The 12251-nt window shown below is 42.9% G+C and overlaps 2 protein-coding genes and 1 long non-coding RNA gene across 4 annotated transcripts in view; 1 reads left to right on the forward strand and 2 right to left on the reverse strand.

The window, feature by feature from the left end:
• Positions 1–3850, reverse strand: part of LOC309492560 — a 292953-nt gene extending 289103 nt beyond the window's left edge. The window contains exon 1 of the long non-coding RNA XR_014203582.1: positions 3760–3850. This is a non-coding gene — a long non-coding RNA (uncharacterized lncRNA). The remainder of the gene's footprint in view (positions 1–3759) is intronic.
• The window catches only part of LOC309492436 (uncharacterized protein), a 111310-nt gene that overhangs the window by 63929 nt on the left and 35130 nt on the right, over positions 1–12251 (forward strand). The gene's annotated exons all lie outside the window — the stretch shown is intronic.
• The window catches only part of LOC309492456 (GTPase IMAP family member 7-like), a 57285-nt gene continuing 51276 nt past the window's right edge, over positions 6243–12251 (reverse strand). The window contains exons 2-3 of one of the 2 annotated variants that reach the window (XR_014203539.1): positions 6429–6463; positions 6243–6340 (exon numbers count right to left, since the gene is read on the reverse strand). The gene's annotated coding sequence lies outside the window, so the exon portion shown is untranslated. The remainder of the gene's footprint in view (positions 6341–6428; positions 6464–12251) is intronic. The other variant, XR_014203540.1, reaches the window with a different exon arrangement.

The following is a 12251-nucleotide window of genomic DNA, read 5'->3' on the forward strand; positions in this document are numbered from 1 at the left end:
CCTCATCTTTCTCCTGCTCCAACTTCCACTCTGGTGTATCAAACACCCTCAATGCTCCACATGCAGGCTGCGCTGGCTCGTTTCCCAGACACAGTTCCCTCTCCTGCGTCTCTCTCTTCTCACAGTGACGGCAGCCCTTGGCGGCACAGGGGCGACGAGACAAAGCATCGGCATTGGCGTGGCTAGACCCGGGTCTATGAACTACTGCGAAGTCGTACGACTGGAGTTCTTCTAGCCATCGGGCCACTTGACCTTCAGGCTCTTTGAAGGACATCAACCATTGAAGAGCAGCATGGTCTGTCCTTATTGTGAATGGTGTGCCGCACAGGTAGTATTTGAAGTGTCTCACTGCCATTACCACTGCAAGGAGCTCACGTCTGGTTACACAATAGCGTTTCTCACACTTGTTAAAGACCCTGCTAAAGTATGCCACCACCTTCTCCCCATCTGGTCTGTTCTGCGATAACACTGCCCCCATGCCGACGTTGCTTGCGTCTGTGTCTAAAACAAAAGGCAGTGAGGTGTCAGGTGGAACAAGGACTGGAGCTTCAATCAATGCTTGCCGTAGGGTATCGAAGGCCTTCTGGCACTCGTCAGTCCAGACGAAAACATGGTCTTTCTGCTGGAGGCGGAAGAGCGGTGCCCCTATGCATGAAAACCCCCTTACAAACCTCCTATAGTAAGAGGCGAGCCCCAGGAAACTCTTCAGTTGTCTCAGGTCTGTAGGGATTGGCCAGTCTCTAATGGTGTGTATTTTGTCCTCCAGGGTGCCTATGCCCTCCCTCCCCAACTTGTGTCCAAGGAATTCAACTTCCCGCCTCATAAAGTGGCATTTATCTGGATGCAGTTTCAGGCCTGCTGCTGCCACTTTTTCCAGCACCCGTCGGAGGGAATCGAGTGCTACCTCAAACGAATCACCATGGACTAAGAGATCATCCAGGTATACGAGACATTCATGGCGAGGCACTCCTGCCAACACTTTGTCCATGAGCCGTTCGAACGTGGCAGGAGCGTTGCAGAGTCCGAACGGAAGGACCTTGAACTGCCAGAGGCCTCTATTTGTGCGGAACGCGGTTTTGGGAGCAGACTCAGGGGACAATGGCACTTGCCAGTAGCCGCTCCTCAAATCAAGGGTTGAGAACCATGATGAACCAGCTACCAAGTCAAGGGACTCGTCCACTCTAGGCAGGGGATATGAATCCTTTTTTGTGACTTTGTTGAGCTGCCTATAGTCTATGCAGAACCGCCATCTGGAACTGTTTTTCCGTGGTACCATGACGACTGCTGAAGCCCATGGGCTCTCTGAGGGCTCAACTATACCCGCCTGCAGCATTTCTTCCAATTCCTTATCCGCCGCTTCCTGTCGAGCCAGGGGGAGACGACGTGGCCTTACTCTTATCGGGCGGGCATCTGCAGTGTCAATAACATGGTGCATCAAGTGGGTTAGGCCCACTTCCTTCTCATTGAGAGCAAAAATATCGATGAAGTCCTCCATGACTTCCCACAAGCACTCTTTTTGTTGCTCACTTAAGCCCTCACAGTTTTTGGACCAAATGTCTCTCACAGCCGAGATCCGAGTCTCTCTCTCGTCATCGCATAGCCCATTGTTCACACCAAAGCCATTCCGTGCTGACGGAAAAATGGGGGGAGGGGATGTGGCGTCACAATCGGGGCCGTAGTGTGTGTGACAATTTGAACTGATGGCAGGCGATTTCACTGAGTGAGGTGGTGCCCCAAGGGCAGGGCATTCTGCGCCAAGGGCATGCCTGGATGTGTCTGCTGAATACACAGATAGGGAAACCTGGGTCAAGTTTGGAGTAGGATGGGTCAGTTGCACCGAACGTCCATCAGGGAGGGTAAGTGAGTCTCTACATAGGTCCAGCACACAGCCAACGGCCCTCAAGAAATCCAGTCCCAGGATGCATGGGTCCTGCACTTTAGCCACCCACGCCTGGAACGACACGGACAGACCCCCTATGTCAAACAGGAAGAGACCTTTCCCTTTTATTGGCGCAAAATCACCAGTCACAGTTTTCAGACGAGCAGACGTCGATTCCAAAGTTGTCCCCACTGGGACCAGGTCAGGACGAACAAGGGTTGCATTCGATCCAGTGTCAACAAGGGCTGTGCAAGCGACTCCCGCCACTACAATGGGTATGTGGCAAAAATTTCCAACATAAGACCAGCCCACTACCATAACAGTCTCTGCAGGTTGCAGTTTAACCCCTTTCTCCACCCGCTGCTCCTCATCCTCAGCTTGGGTATGGGAAATATTATCACGGGCCCGTGTCCCCCTGTCTACACGGGCCCCTGGGCGTTTCCCTGCATTTGACCGATCCTAGGGCAATGTCTGATCAGATGGCCTGGCTGGCCACAGCCCCAGCAAACTGAAGGTCGGCGGCGTGAACGGGACTCTGAGGCGGAGCGGCTCAGGCGCATCGTTGCAGCATTTGCATAATTATCCACCCACGTGGGTGTCCTGGGACACAATTCAGTCATTTCCGCGGCCCTCACTATTGGAGTAACTTCGACTGCATCCATTTCAGTCCCCAGCATCTCCCTTTCAATAGCCAGTTCCAGTGCTTCACTCAGTGTGGTCGGGTGAGCTAGCTGCGTTTGTACACGGAGCTCTCTTGGGCTGAGTGCCTGGATAAATCTGTCTCTAGTGAGCTCATTCTGGACTGATGGAGGCATTTCAGCATAGGCGCGTTTACATAAGCGTTCAATGTCATTGGCCAAAATACGGAGGGGTTCACCTTGTCTTCTGCGTCTGTTATTAAATTCTGTCCTTAAAAGGACAGGCTGGCTACAATGTCCAAACCGCCTATGAAGAGCCCCAACCAATGCATTATAATCATTTCTTTCTGCAGGACTCAACAACAACAGACAGGCAGCCGCATCATCAGTCAGGCACAGCGCTAACTGCAGGGCTTTATGATTTTCAGGCCAGCCTGCAGCATCAGCTAACAGTTCAAACTGGGCTTTGAATGCATCCCAATCCGTCTTACCAGAGAACCGTGGTGTTTTAATAGCGAGCGTGTCTGAATCTCTGATGTATTCGCTGCAGGCCTGGGCGCCGCCATGTTTGTTTACATCCCGTGTCTTCACGTCATCGCGAGAGTGTGTCTTGCCGCGCGGCACATGCGCTTTCACGTCGGCGCCTTTCTGCTGATGTGTAAACTCACTGTGCGGGGTAAAGGGAGGCGCGAAGCCAGCTTCAGCAGCTTGTAACATGATAGCCTCTCTCATCCTAGCCGCCTCGCTCGAAACCCAGCGCGGATCTGCCGCCGGCCCGTGTGTCCACAAGCACTCGTTTTCCCCCCTTACTGTTTCCTGCATCTCTTGCTTCACTTTCGGCCGCGCCCCGTAGTCCATCTCGGCGGCGAATGCTCAGCTCGTGCGTTAAAGTCCGTCACTTCTGACACCAAATGTAGCGTTTCGCTACTAAAAGTAAACAGACGGATTCTTCCTCCTTCTAAGGCTTTATTTAAGAACTGCAGGGTTACTGTTATGGCCGTAACCCACGCCGTACAACATGAAGGGGAGAGATATAACGTGCTGTCTCTGTTGTTAAACTCACTCTGTCTTCCCGCTCCCAGCTCTTCACTCGCTCTAGCCCCTTGACCCCGCTAAAACCCCGCCCCTTAAAGAACCAGGGACTAACAGATAGAACCACTTGTGAGTCGATTAACATTGTCGAGCAACATAACACTAACTAACTAGTCTCTTCCATTTATACTGACATTACAATATACAGACCTTATGCCTTTTCGGGGGGTGCTTAACAAAGTTGCAAACGTTATAGCTGCGAAACAACTCTGACGAACTTTAACTGCGTGCTCTCCCTTTCCTTCCCCGTAGACTACAATACCCGTCAAAATAAAAGTCCCTCTTTAGTAAGACAGATAATGCATTTCTTAAACGCATTTAAACTTACAGAAATATAAAAATGTGTTCAAAAACGAATTAGAATATTTATAAAACAAAGTCTGTTACACAAGCAGTTGAAGTTATGGACTTGTATTAGAAAAATATATGTGTTTTAATTATTTGTGATAACAATCTACAAGTGTGCCACTCTCATTGCATAATTCGATGTGCAAAAGTCATCCATGACTTAAAATGTTTTGATAAAGGGGTGTGAATTTGTTTTGCACCATATTCACTGCAGCAACTGTATCAAAAATGTAAGGTTATGAGTTTCTTCATTTGTGATTCGTTGAATAGAATTTGTGCAGTGGATAATTTAAAGTGTAATGGTTGTGTTGTGTTTGATGGAGAGAAAAAAATATCTACAAGTTTGGAACTCTTTGCATTTTTCTATATGACTATGTGACAAATTTACTGATGCACATTGTTATGTTCTGTGTTGATGTTCATAGACCGCAATACTGGACCAGTCCACTAGAGTCTGTGAGAGAGAATTGTCTGCTGTTAAAAAGTAGAAAGAAAGGAAGTAAAGTGTTGACAATTACATCTATTATTGAATGTGGAAAATCTATGTGGATGTGGAAATATTTCTCATGTGATCTGTATGTGATAGGTATATGTTAATAGACAGTGTACATACATTAGGATGATAATACTTCACGAAGAAGGCAATATTGTATATTAGAGTATACCTAAAGACACAATAAACCTCCACTCGATCCAGAGTTGTGAAATGATTTAAAAATCATCCTTAATTTAAGTTAATGGTTATATTGATAAAGTTACCGTAATACATATACTGTATATTAATGGTGGGTTAGTTATATTATTGATAATTCAATATCGGATGGGTATCTAGTAGGAATGACCTTTTTAAAAGTTGATGAACTGAAAAAATAAGATAAAAAAGGTTAATTATAGGCAAGTGATAACCCTAATACTAAGCTTCTAGTAACAGTGTAAGTTACAGTGAGCAAGCTTCTCTCGCTACACTCTCAAACACGCGCACACACACACACACACACACACACATGTCTGGTTCACTATCTTTGTGGGGACTCTCCATAGACTTAATGGTTTTTATACTGTACAAACTGTATATTCTATCTCCTTACACTAACCCTACCCCTAAACCTACCCATCACAGAAAACTTTCTGCATTTTTACATTTCCAAAAAAACTCATTCTGTATGATTTATAAGCTTGTTTACCCATGGGGACCTCTATTTAGGTCCCCACTGTGACACGAGTCCCCATGAGTCTGTGTGCATTCAGGTTGAAGTCCCCATCGGGATAGAAAAACATGAACACACACACACACACACACACACACACCAGGTATAGCAAGGTGCAGCTTGAATTGTTTAACCAATCACAATTTTCCTTTACTCTAGTCTTTAAAACACACAGGAGTATTTTTATTAGTATTTTTTGTGGAGCTGCTGTAATTAGTGGATTTCCCTGGTGTCGGATTAATAAAGTCTACTTACTTACTTACTTACTTACTTAACTGACTATAGTACAACATTCTCAGTTCCATGGTTAACACGTGCAGCTTTCTTACATGTACACAATCTCCACACTTGAAGGGTGGTGGTCTAGCTCCAGGTTTCAGATCTGTGAACCATTTCTACTTTAGCTGAACCCGCTGCACACAGTCACGTATGCAATTGTCACTTCCTCACCATGAGCTGTTGTGGTAGACAGAGTGTTTAACTTTGTGCACATCTTCCTCCCTCTTAACAGTTCAGAAGGTGATCCTCCTGTGGTCGCGTTTTTTAGTGATGTCTGCCCACAGATCTGTTCTACTTCGATGTGTAATGTTGAGGTTTAAGAGCTGTTATGTTTCTGCACTCTTCCATTTTTAACAAATAAAAAAAAGTTTGTTTAAAAACATTTTTTGTGATGTTAATGTTTTTGCCCTTTATGGAACATCAATGCCTCTTTAAGTAATGAACTCCATTACTTGTGTTTGTTTTCAGGGATGATAACAGACGTTTTATACTTGTGCTACAACTCTTAGGCCTCTGCTACAAAACTTTCACCCTCTGTAGCTCCAGTGCTATGTGCAAAAAAAGGTTATCGTACAGCCCTGTGTATTACATATTTCTAGCACTGGTGAAACAACAGGGCCCAAAATGTAACAATCCTATCTCCCACAATGTGAAAGTTTAAGGCTTTAATTGAGTCCATGCCCAAAAGTGGTGAACCCGTTTTGACCACATAGCAATTTGCAGTGGTTGCAACACCATCATGCGACACAGGACGACTTGTTCACAACACTCAGATTTGACGACTTCCTCAATACAATCAGTTGTGGGTCTTTGTTCACTGAGAATTGTATTTCCACTGCTGCTTTTGCCATCTCCTGTTTTTCCAAGAAGAACCATTTTTCTTGCAGGTTTAGACGCTATTTGAGAAAGACACTCAAGTAGGCTACTGATCTTTTTTTTTTAAGAGATTTGATTGTAGTCTTATTTTATTAACACTGTTCTTACCTTTCATTATGCGTGTACATTGCTGAGCTGAATATCTGCAAATGTTGGAAATAATATTCAGGTCATTATTAAGATTATTGTTACATTATTGTTTTTCTAAATTGCTTAGACACTAAAAATCAAATCAAATTTTTTTAAAGAAAAAATAATCTCAAAACTATTTCTGTTTCATGCAGCTTGCAAACTCAAATTCAACATGCTGTTCACTGGGGCTCAAATTGATTTAAAGGAGATTTCTTGATTGGTGAGTTTGCTTGCAAAAGTTGTGCAAGCAAATGCAAAAGCATTTTTTTTTTTTCATCACCATATCCAAAGCCAGATCGACCTCATATTGTGACATAGACCACGCCATAGGAAGAAGAAATCATGCAAGAAGCCATCTTAACAGAAGACTCAAGTTATCAGACAAATGGAAAAGCTGAATGTTGCATTTGCAGGAGAGGCTTGGATCGTTTGAAGCATGATGCAAAATGCCCTGCAACTAAAGTGTTTGTGCTTTTCTTTATTTCTCTGAATCAACAGCTCAGCAGGTCTTGGGGTGACGTCTGCTTCTCTGACTTTTACCATTGTTTAAAAAAATAAAAAGACTTGTAGCCTCTGAAAACCAGAGAGGAGAGCCAGACACAAGCTGGATGAAGCAGGATGTGGTTTTGACAGCTGCGGGTGAAGGAACGGTCAGATGTATATTAGATTTCAAGCGTAAGCTACAAAAAATAAGTATAGCTGCTTCTTGCAACCTTGTTATAACCTTGGACAATTTCAAGGCCAGTTGTTTACCTTATAAGGAATTGATGCATTATAATGACAGCCCCAAAGTCTTAGGACAGCCCCAAAGTCTTAAGACAGCCCCAATAACAACAAACAATATAAAAAGCTTTGTTTCCTATTTCTCTGGGCCGCAATTCGGGTGAAGACCTTCACGCATTTCTGATATCTTAATCTTTCAATCTATGAATTGTTGTCTTTGTATTATTCTGAAAATTTTTAAGTAAAACAAAACCATTTTTTTGGTGATTCTGAAACCTTTTAAGACAAGTCTCGGAGTGATTTTTCCTAGAAATATCTTTATTTTGTTGTAGTTTAGATATTAATACTAAGCAAACGCCCAGTGCGAGCCGGGACACCGCCGAGGACCCTGAAACAACATCTAGCATCTTTAACCTGCAGGTAAGGACAACTTATGATTGTAACAGGTTATGGGAATGTTTTAGAATGATTAGGGTTAGACAACAATGGTAATGGGGGGGGGGGATTTTATCACAATTCTTTTTCATGTTGGTTTTACTATTTTGCAAGTGACTGAGCATTACAGCCTTAGGTAACAAAATATAAAAAAATAAAAAAATGGCAGACATTTAGGCCAAAGTGGCGAAGATAAAAATCTTTGTCATTATTTTCTTTGTTATTAAAAATTATGAACAAAGATACATATTACACACACAACTTAATGTTCTCAGTCAAGAGCAGTGAGTGATTTCCTCTTTGTGTTTTGTTGTTTTATTAACATTAAAGGGATAATTCTCCCCCCAAATATAAATTGTTATCATTTACTCTCTTAAGTTGTTTTAAACCCAAATACGTTTCTTTCTTCTGTTGAAAAAAAAAAGTTATTTGGAAGAATGTGGGTAACCAAACAGTTGATGTACCCCATTCCATAGTATATATTTTTTCCTACTATGGAAGTCAATGGGTACCAGCAACTGTTTGGTTTTGGGTGAACTATTTCTTTAAGGATACGCGGCAGCATTTTTACTATTAGGCTACTGTCTCTTTAAAGCCCAATTTATACTTCTGCGTCGGACCTACGCTGAAGCCTCTACGCTGTAGGCAACGCGTTGGTTTTAATTTATACTTCTGTGTCGTTGTCCGCGTTGACGCGCAATTACTCATGCAGAGGGAGCATGTGAAACCCGAGGGAGGGGTTCTAGCAGACCAAACACAGCGCTTGCGTCCACGTAGAGTTGACGCATTGTTACATTTTTGGAGAGGTGCGCGTCAGGGTACGCCGAAGGGTACGCCTGCTAAACACAGCCTACGACGTAGCTACGGCGTAAGTTCGACGCAGAAGTATAAATTGGGCTTAAGACCTGCACGCAACGCATCTAATATACACACATTTGACAAGCAGTCAGATTTTCTCTCAATTTTCTCTGTTTGCTTTAGACGTAACCAACTTTGTTTATGTAAACCTTTTGTGTATTTGACAGTATTAGCGCAATATAAGACTCGATATAAGACTCGATATAAGACTCGAAAGATAACTTAGTCCAGTAACCAGGTACTGTTAGACAGGCTTTTAGTGCATGTGCGCATTGGGTGTTTGCGCTCAGAAAAGCACATGTTAGAACAGCGCATCAGCAGCGAATGACGTTTAACCGGCAAGGCTTTAAAGCACATGCAAATAATGAACTTTTGTGAACTGCAGTATCCCGTTCCTCTGCGTTAACATTTGATGTGACTATTCATCGCGTTGTACAGTATGTTGAGACGGAGGCGCAAGAACTGCGATGACAGAATGCACGATACTACGATATTTCTACAAAAGCAGATTGTGGCGCATTGCACCCAAAGTTGTTTGGTGTGATTTTACAATTCCAAATTTAGGGGGGGCCAGAGGGGGGGCAAGCTTGTTGAGACAGGGGCACTGGCTCCCCCAAATACCTCAATGCAACACTGCATCAATGTTATTTTTTACTCTAGTGTGGATGTTCCTGTGGGGTTGAAAGGGTTAACAGTGTAAGATAAAAAGACACACACGAAATGTATTTTAACAGTAATAAACTGTAAGTTTTAAAACAGGTATATACTGGCAACACTGTTGCCATAGTTTACTGTACAATTATTATTTTTTTGGTTACCATTGTGCAGAAGAGTAGAGCCTGTGCTTCAGTCCAGGAGAAAATCTAGAAACATTGATGATTTGCTGCATGTTGCTTTATTTAACAGATGGTGACTGTGTAGTTGCTGGTCCAGTGGACATTTCTTTTTTTTTTAGTGGTCTCAAATGAAAGTTCACGGTAATACTTTGTTCACATTATAGACCACTTTTCAGTTGGTAAACATGGTGACGTTTTTTTGTGGGCGGAGCTTAGGTGGTGGCAGAACGATCCCTCTGGCCGCTTCACTAACGTAAGTTTTGTTAGCTTGTTTTTTTAATAATGACTGGAGAAAATCCGATTTTATCTTAATGTGCAAGGTCACTCACTGTCCAGGACCGCGATTGTTATTTGCAAAAGTTTATTTTAACGGACATCCCAGATCGGCTGACCCGGCATACACGCTCAGTCAGTGGATGGACGATCTGACAGGATTAACGTCAGCGCTACCTCCGGTTGAGTGGCCTGACTTCTACACCTACCTGATAGAGAAACCGAGGGTAAAGAGAAACTGTGTGCATATACATATTTAGATGCCTATAACTGTACTAAATGGTCACGTACGCAGGGCCGGAGTGGGGCCACGTTTCAGCCCGGGAGTTTCAGGCCCAAGACCGGCCCACTTTTTCCATGGTGGAATTCCAAATTAGCACTTTTTCCAAATTGGATAAATGAAGCAACAGTTCAGCTCTTACTATTGTGTAGTTTGTATTAATAACAAATAATGTAAAGGTTAAATAATAATTCACTTAGACTTTATAAGAAGCAATTGTGACTTTATTTCACACAATTCTTACTTTATATCTCGCAATTCTGACTTTATAACACGCAATTGAAACTTTATTTCAGGCAATTCTGACTTTATATCTCGCAATTCTGACTTTATATCTTGCAATTCTGACTTTATAACACGCAATTGCGACTTTATTTGACACAATTCAGACTTTATATCTCGCAATTCAGACTTTATATCTCGCAATTCTGACTTTATAACACGTGTAAGAATAACGACTCGGGGTAAATGTGAATTAGCTCAAGACTATAGGGAATATTAATATTTATAACGCATGGTCATAATTCATAAGTCGCATGTACATTTATTTTATCAATTATCGAGATTACCTTGTTCTGTACTGTCTGATCATTACAGTTAAGAAGGGGTATCCCTTTTAAACTCCACGAAAGTTTTATCTTCTGGCCGCGAATATCAAACTTTCTGAGTTTATGAATTAAAACTACTCAAGGTAGTCAATATCGAGCTTGTAGCTTAGATCTTGAAGTTTCATTGACTTTTATAAGGTGGGTTTTCAAACACAGAGACAATTAAAAGTATAAATGGGTTTATTAATAAAATGGCACACACTAGAGATTATATAAACTACAAACATAAACGTACGTAAAAATGCAAACACCAATAAACATTTAACCGAACAAAAACATGAAATGAAAGAAAGAAAGAAAGATATAGAGGGAAGATAGAGGGTAACTTAGTCCACAGACCTAAGTCCTAGACACCTGGAACAGCTTTTATAGGAATCAATATACTTGCGAGTGCTCTTTTTGGTCAGGCTGAAGCTGATGCAAGAAGCGGGGATGGTGTCCTGTTTCTGCTGCGTCTTCCGGTGTCGCGGGAGGCTTGAAAGGCTCACTGAATGTGATGTTACCGAGAAAGTTCAGATTCGTCTCCCGGGATGGGAGAGGCTGGAAATCTTAGTTGCAACGACCGGCAGCTACGACTCGAACATGGGTTCGTTCGATGGAGAAGGCCAGGGCCTCCTTCAGATGTTCCTTGGAGAAACGCTGCGCCGAGGCAGAGGGTCCAGAGAAGTTGGATGAGTTGGAAGCGGAAGGATGAGAGAGAAGGGCGAGATGAGGGGGCTTCTGCCGTTTTATCAGACATCTGGTTACGCCCCCTCTTGGAACGACAGCGAATCAGATTGTCTTTTCTGAAGCGGGAAAATTCTCTTTGTGTGAAGAAGAAAACGCCTACTTTCACCATATGTCTTATGAGAGAAAGAATTCATATTTCTTCTTAAGATTGTACACCTGGAACAATACATCTTACTGTAATACTATGTGCGGGACTGGTTGAATTAAAACAGGGCGGTCAGACAGATACCAAGAATTACAGGTAGATATTGGACACACATGACATTACGTTCATATGCCTCATTACACACAAATAAAGCTTGATTAAACACACAATAAAATTGTCAGTGTTTCCGTTATGGCAAATGACGACACTTTGAGAAACATAGGAATACGTATCAAACATTTAGTGGCTTGTTATGTGGAAGAGTATCTGTTTCCAAAGTTCCAGAGTGTGTGTGTGTGTGTGTGTGTGTGTGTGTGTGTGTGTGTGTTGTTCTGGAATGCCTTTGAGGCTTGGGTCGTAAAGTTTTATGGTCTGAGTTAGGGTTACAACAAGACACGACTGAGGAATTCCCTTCAATGAACATTTAGAATTCAAGATTTTACTCTAGCAAAACACACCTCTATTATAAGGCAAAGCTAATCACACACATCCATATCGGAAGGTATACATTCAAGAGCCATATTTCTACATGACGTTGCACTTTAGTGGCTTTCGTGTGTGTGTGTGTGTGTGTACGTGTGTGTGTGTTCTGGAATGTCACGAGTCTGTGAGGTTGTAGAAGTCGCAGGGAGTCCAGAGCTGAAATGGGGGTTTTAGAGGGGATTCTAAGAAAACAGGGTTTCCTTATGTGACTCAAATGTCCCTCGGGGGAGCCACAAAGATGCAATTTTGACCGTTCAAGCAGACTTGGAGATCAGGATTTACTAATTTGACCAGCATGTGACCGCATGTCATAGTCATTGTCGTTACATATCCCCCTTTTTGTTAGATAAAGACCTCGGAAGGACTTTATCGAACAACGAATTAGCGCAATGGTCGATGGCAAGCGGCTGATGACTGAGGACTCAGGTC

The sequence above is a fragment of the Leuciscus leuciscus genome, assembly GCF_965113295.1.
Source record: "Leuciscus leuciscus genome assembly, chromosome: 2".
Classification (NCBI taxonomy): Eukaryota; Metazoa; Chordata; class Actinopteri; order Cypriniformes; family Leuciscidae; genus Leuciscus; species Leuciscus leuciscus.